A 7,535-nucleotide genomic window follows, 5' to 3' on the forward strand; every position below is an offset into this window, starting at 1 on the left:
GTCAAAAATTATGCACATTCTTGTTTTTCAATGTCATCATCATCGTTTAACATCCAATTTCCATGCCGACGGGTTGGACGGTTTGGCTGAGGGCTGGCAAGCCAGAAGGCTGCACCAGGCTCCAATCTGATCTGGCAAAGTTTCCTGGCAACGACCACGTTCAAACATGTTTTTTACATGCCACCTGCACAGGAGCCAGTCTGGTGACACTGGCAACAACCACGCTCAAATGTTGTTTTTCATGTGCCACCAGCACATGTACCAGTAAGGTGACACTGGCAACGATCACGCTCGAATGGTGCTTTTTACATGCCTCTGGCACAGGAGCCAGTCAGTGGCCCTGGCAACAATCATGCTTGGATGGTGCTTTTAACGTTCCACTGGCACAAGTGCCAATCAGGCAGTACTGTCACCAGCCACCTCAGCGATTTTGACTTTGATTTCACTTGCCTCAACAGGTTTTCGCAAGCAAAGTTCATTGAGCAATGAATGAAGGGTACTCATAAGTGGGCTGGTTATACACCACTGGTATAGGCCACGGGTTATGGTCTCACTGTGCTTCAGAAGACCCTGCAAGCCATTGCAGGGTCTTCTCAAGCACAGCATATCTCCAAAGGTCTTGGTCACTGTATTTATACAAAAGCAGGGGATAAACAAGTCCGTCATATTTCTATATAGTCTTCTTCCTTTTTGATGCACTTGGTCCAACTCTCCATAAGCTTGCATATTCCCTCCAAGAAGAAGGTTTCCGGTTGGTCGTGCAAACCATTTATGCACCACTTCCTTCACATCTTCATCTGTAGGAAATTGACGACCTTGTAAACTATCTTTGAGTGGTCCAAAGATACAATAGTCAGAAGGGGTGAGATCTGGGTTGTAGGCAAGTTGTTCCAGCACCTCAATACTCAATTGGTTAATGATTTCCACAGTCTGGGTGGCTGTGTGTGGACATGCATTGTCATGCAACAACAAAACTTTCTTTGACAATAGGTTTCAGCATTTGGTGTAAATTGCGGGTTTCAGTTTGTATATTGCATTGCATCTTGCACTGTTGATCATACACCCCTTTTCTAGGTTGTCTTCCAGTATAGTCCTTTTTGAGTCCCAAAAAAGGGTTAGCATTACCTTTCCCACAGAAGACTGAGTCTTGAATTTCTTTGTCGCTGGCAAGCCAGGATATTTCTATCCATACTCTGTCTTTTGGCTTCTGCCACATAAAGATGGACCCACGTTTCATCTCCTGTGACTATTCTGCTCAAAAATTCCTCACCCTTATTGTAGCAATCAAGAAAACATTGGCAGACCTCAAGACATTTGCACTTGTGCCCTGCAGTAAGCTCTCTTGGCACCTGTCTTGCCCCCAATGATTTTCAGCCCCTGACATGCCTTCCAACCAGAGAAATCAGATCACTGCTTTTTGTTCTTCCTTGGTGCACATTGCCAGTGGAGTGGCCATGCTTACACTGTAAAGCCGGAAAGAAAAATGGCACGATTAGACTCAAACTTCAATCATGTGACCATGATAGTACCAACTGTAAAACACGTATGCACAGAAGGCAGTGTGACAATAATAAAGATATGTTATTGCAAAAGTGCAGATAATTTTTTACTTTTCCTGGTATATATGTGTATATATATATATATATATATCATATTAGGGGCGAAATCAAAACCAAAACAAAACATGTATCTCAAGTCATTTAGAATAATTAATTATGGTAATTGGAAGTCTTACCCTAATTAAATTATTCTAAATGACTTGAGATACTCATTCTACTTTGGTTTTGATTTTCCCCTAATATAATATATATATGTTATAACAGAACCCTAATATGGATCCCTAGGTCCAGCCTTAGCTGTGATTTTGGAACCTAATGGTATACTTACCCAGTGTACCTATTCGCTTAGATCACAGGTGAGCTAAACCTCTCATATTCTTTATATATATACATATATATATTATTATTATTATTATTATCATTATTAAATAAGAATGTTGTTGACAGTGACTTCGAAATGTCAAAGTCACAATCAATAACATTCTTGTTTAGGAATAATAAACTCATACCCTACAGAAATATAGAGTAACCCCCTCAGATTAATATAAAATTGTTTTTACTATAACTGAACAATATGTGACAATTATTCGGTTACCATAATAAGACTCTCAGTTTCGGATGTCAGGGCGGAAACCTGCTCCAGCATCTCGTCAGTCATCAAGGCAATAAAAGAATGCATATTTTGATTGCCTTGATAACTGACGAGATGCTGGAGCAGGTTTCTGCCCCAACATCCGAAACTCAGTCTTATTATGGTAACCAAATATTTGTCACATATTACAGATAAATTCCTCTATTTACATAATATCGAGGTCTCATTCATTCTTTTATTGTCTCACCACCATTACTATTTTTTATATATATATAGATATATATATATATATATATATATATATATATACACGTGTGTGTGTCATTGTGTATGTCTATGTACATATGTGTGTTTGTGTGCTATGTGTGTGTGTATATATCTACACAGATATTATTTATTTATTAGTGTGTAAGAGAGAGAAAGGGCCAGTGTGTACAATAATAACCGTAAACCAGATTTTTTTTTCCTCTAAATGCAACATGACTCTGAAGTGTATTTTAATTACCTATACTAATTACCTACACTAATTATTATAATTCTATTTACAGCTTATTCTTATTGGATTGTTTGCTTTTTTAATTAAACGGAAATTAACCTTTTCAAAACGTGTCTCTGTTAATCTATCACAGCTCTTGTTCTACTCGTTATCAGCCCCAGTTTTCAGCATTGCTTTGGTCAATTCATCTTCAGTCTCTCACTCTGCTGTCTTCTCAGTATGCCTGGTGAAAAACACTTGTGCACTCTCTGATGTGGCCTTTGTTTGTTTTTTCAATTATACGATAGGAAAATAATGAAGATAGAGAGCTTATTACAAAAAAAGAAAAAGAAAAGAGAAATGTTAACGAATCTTTATATTTCAAGCATAACGACCCATCATCAGGAATGAATAAAGAAAAGAAATGAGTCTATACCAGCAGTTCTCAACAGTGGCTCCGATTTCTCCGGTCGAAAGGTGTGTCAGGTGCTGAAATTCATCAGAGGTTTTTAGCACAATATGGTGACAGTGCACTGCTATGTAGTAGTGTGTATGGGTGGATTGAGAAGTTTAAAAGTGGGTGGACAAGCATGACACACGAAGAGGGAGCAGGATGTCCGTCATCCTCCACCACTGATGAGAAGATTCAGCAAGCTCGAGAGATGGTAATGATGAACCAGTTTACCATTACCATCTCTCGGATCACTGCTCTTTGTTCTTCTTTGGTGCACATTGCTTGCGGAGCAGCCATGCTTACAGTGTAAAGCCAGAAAGGAAAATAGCATGATTAGACTCAAAACTTCGATCACGTTACCAAAATAGTACCAACTCTAAGCATGCATGTGCAGAAGGCAGTGTGACAATAATAATGATATGTTATGGCGAAAGTGTAGATACGTTTTGAGTTCCCCTTATAGTTATTAGGGACATTTGATAACAACTTTGAAACTTCCATAGTTGATAACTTCTATTGCAAGTTGCTTGGTGACTCAGTTGGTGTCGATACCATGTAAAAAGCATCCAGTACACTCGGTAGTTTTTGGCATTAGGAAGGGCATACAAACCAGGCCAGGACAAACAATGGCGACTGGTGCAGCCTCACTAGTTCCCATCAAACCATTACACCCATACCAGGATTTAACATTGGTGTTAAATAACGATGGTGATCATCATCATCGTCATTTAATGCCCATGATCAATGCTAGCATGGGTTGGATGGATTGAGAAGATCCAATGGGCACAAAGACAGCATCATGCTCCAGTTTCTGTTCTGACAAAATTTCTACAACTAGATGCCCTTCCTAATGCTAACCATTTACAGTGTACCGGCACTAACAAGATTGCTATAAAGCTTGTGAGATACTTCCCCATCTTCTGCGACCATGTGGCATATGGTTGACCAATACGAACTGTCAACCCAGATGGATCTTCAGTGAAGAGAACACAGTAGCAGGGTCTAACTCGGGGAAACTAAGCAACATGGCCAGACACTTTGTGCCGATGCTCCTAAATCATACAAGTGACATGTGGAGTATTAGCTTACACGAGGGATGTCAACTGAAATGAGCTTAGGAGAAAATCTGAAACAAGAGGGATTCAATGTGGTGCACAAGAGAGAAGAATGAAACAGTATGGCAATTGAAGGGTGACAGTTTGGGAAGGAAATGGTAAAAGAAAGGAAGTTCCGTGAGAGTCTGGACAAAGGAAGACTTGGAAAGAAATGGTAAAGAGTTTGGCCCTTGCAAAGATGATGACAATGACAGAAGAGTAGCATAACAGGGATGTAACAAGAACAGTGTAACAGCAATGTATCAGTAATGTAACAAGGGTGTTGTAACAGTAATAAAACAGGTATGTAACAAGAATGTAACATGAACGTAACAAGAACATGACAGCTGCTGTAATAAGTAAAAAGACAAACCAAATTAGTTTTGTAGTCGACTTTATTGGTACAAAGTGTAATTAAAATACATAAAATGTGTTTTGGTAGCGAAACTACTCTATACCAGTGTCTCAGAGTTGGTGCAATATGTAGTAGTAGTAGTAGTAGTACAAGCTATACAGCATGGTTAGAACAACAATATAGAAATTAGCATAGATTTTAATATATATATATATATATTTATATATATATATATGCTCACACATAAATATGTAATGTGCGAATGTGTGTGTGTGTGTATTCATATATGTACAGTTATATATATATATATATATGAATATTAATGCATGTGTGTATGTATATATATTTGTTCATAAAATTGTGTGTGTGTGGTCAAGCAAGCCCCCAGGTTGTATCATTGACAGATTACCAATCAAAGTCTATTTTCGCAATGAAATGACTGGGGGGGGGGGACCAAAATGACCCCCAGTTGCTCCCCGAACAAGTTGGTGTCGTTATCTCCCTGCCCACCTATCGTCATCATCGTCATCATCATCATCATTACCACTAGGCACCAAACTATCATTTAATTATCGTCAAGTAATTAATAATTAATACATATAAATTTTCCTTGCCAACCAGCCATCCAACCAACCAACCAACCAACCAACCGACCAACCGGCAGAACCAATGAGGAAACCCTCTTCTCACTCAACCTGCTAGAAATAGCAGCGAAATCTCCCTCAAAATATGATAATGTAGTCATAGATTTCCCCTGAAAAGACAGGATGGTCACAACTGGAATGTCTTTGATCAGAAGTGTGTTCCCTAAGAAATTACTTGGGGGTTATACGACATCAACAACATTGGGTTTCATATCTTTCATAAAAACACTAGGCATGTCTCACAAGCGAGGTACCATACCAACCCTCACACACACACAAGGTACCTCACCAATCTATATACACAAGGTACCATACTGAGTGACACACACGGTTCAACACTCCTACTGATACATGGTACCATGCAAACTACACTCATACAAAAGGTACCACAACTATGTACCACCAATCAACATCACCAGGTACCACACATTCCCACCAGTCCCAAACACTAAGTACCTACTAACAATTTCAATGGGAAACCAATGACTACTTTTGATCTACAGCAAAGTGTCACATGACAGGAAGATTACATAAACATACATACATTATATATGTACACACAAACACATATACATACACACACACATATACATATATGCACACACATACACACATATATAAACACATATACGCATGCAAACACATATATATACACACTCACATACATACACATATATATATACACACACACATACACACACTCACACGCATTACTAAACTTGGGGATGGTTGTCTTTTGCCAATTAAACACTGACGCTTATTTGGTTTACCCTTTGGTTTTGCTATTATTATTATTATTATTATTATTGTTATATTTGCTAGTCAAAGTTTTTTATACTACACACTCTGTGACCTCTTCATTGGTTCTCTATCCCATGTGTCTCCTTTTGTCCTCCAGGCAGAACAATAAACTAAAAATAATAAAGCTAAAGAGAAAATCAAATAAACAGTGTGGGTGTTTAATCAGCAAAAGATGACCCTCCCAAAATATAACAATATCTGTTTCAACACCCAATCAAGAATCGGGCAAAACAAATACGCAAACATAAAGATATATATACACATATACATACACACACACACATATATTCTTTTAATTGCTTCAGTCATTTGACTGCAGCCATACTAGAGCACCGCCTTTAGTGGAACAAGCCGACCCCAGGACTTATTCTTTCTAAGCCTAGTACTTATTTTATCGGTCTCTTTTGCCGAACAGCTATCTTATGGGGACCTAAACACACCAACTTTGGTTGTCAAACAATGGTGGTGGGGACAACCACAAATACATATATATATACACACATATATATGTGTGTGTGTGTATTTGTGTATATATATATATATATATATATACAAATACATATAATTGAAAAGAAAGAGGAGAGTGGAGATTTAGTCACATCCCAAACTTTCTATTAAAAAAAAGTTTTCTACAACATACATAACAATGCCCAACATATGTTTCTGCTGCAGCAACTGTACATTGCTCTGTATGCAATTATGCATCCTAGTCGCTGCAGTTTCCTCAAGGGTCCATCACATACAAGGTCTTCAAAGTGAACTAATTCAAACACGTGTCCTGCATTGGTATTCAGTTGAAGGTGATAGTGTTACTTATTAAATCAAATTGAATTCTACTCTTATAATCACTTCTGCTGCTATTACAGTTGAAGCGTGGCTTATAAAATGTTTATTTATATTACAAGTAACTGTAGCAGTTTTGTTTACATTTTACCCTGTGGAGTATATTATAGATTCAACTGTAATACCAACAGAGATGATTATCAGACCAGAATTCAATTCAATTCAAAAAGTAATGCTATAAGCTTGTTTGAATTAGTTTTGGATGTGAAAGACAACAAATAGAAGTGTGTCTGTGGTGCTAAAAAGCCATTGCTTAATTAATTAAATAATGCCTTTTTAGCACCACAAATACACTCTTATTTGTTTTTCCTCCATTTTCTGATTGTCTATATATACATTAAACTACCATTTACCCCTTAAATTATCTGCTGCCGTATTACCTTATACCAAGGACCATACTTATGCAGGTAACTACCAGGAGTGCCTCTGGATACTTCTATCCCTAAGAGGGCTTAACACCTCTAACTTATACCTTACATAATATATATATATTAAAATTAAATATATGATAAAGTCTATATAAGAATTTAACAGCTAGTCAGTGTGAAAACCTTAAAAGGGAAAAGTTTATAATTATTCCCTTTGCACTACATTTATTATATTAAGGGCATTACTACATGTAAATGCCTCACGCTATGAGGGACTCTTAAAGTCAAAACTACTATAATAAATATACTATATACATACATATATATATATATATATATATATATATATA

Source organism: Octopus bimaculoides, chromosome 1 (assembly GCF_001194135.2).
Source record: "Octopus bimaculoides isolate UCB-OBI-ISO-001 chromosome 1, ASM119413v2, whole genome shotgun sequence".
NCBI classification, from domain to species: Eukaryota; Metazoa; Mollusca; class Cephalopoda; order Octopoda; family Octopodidae; genus Octopus; species Octopus bimaculoides.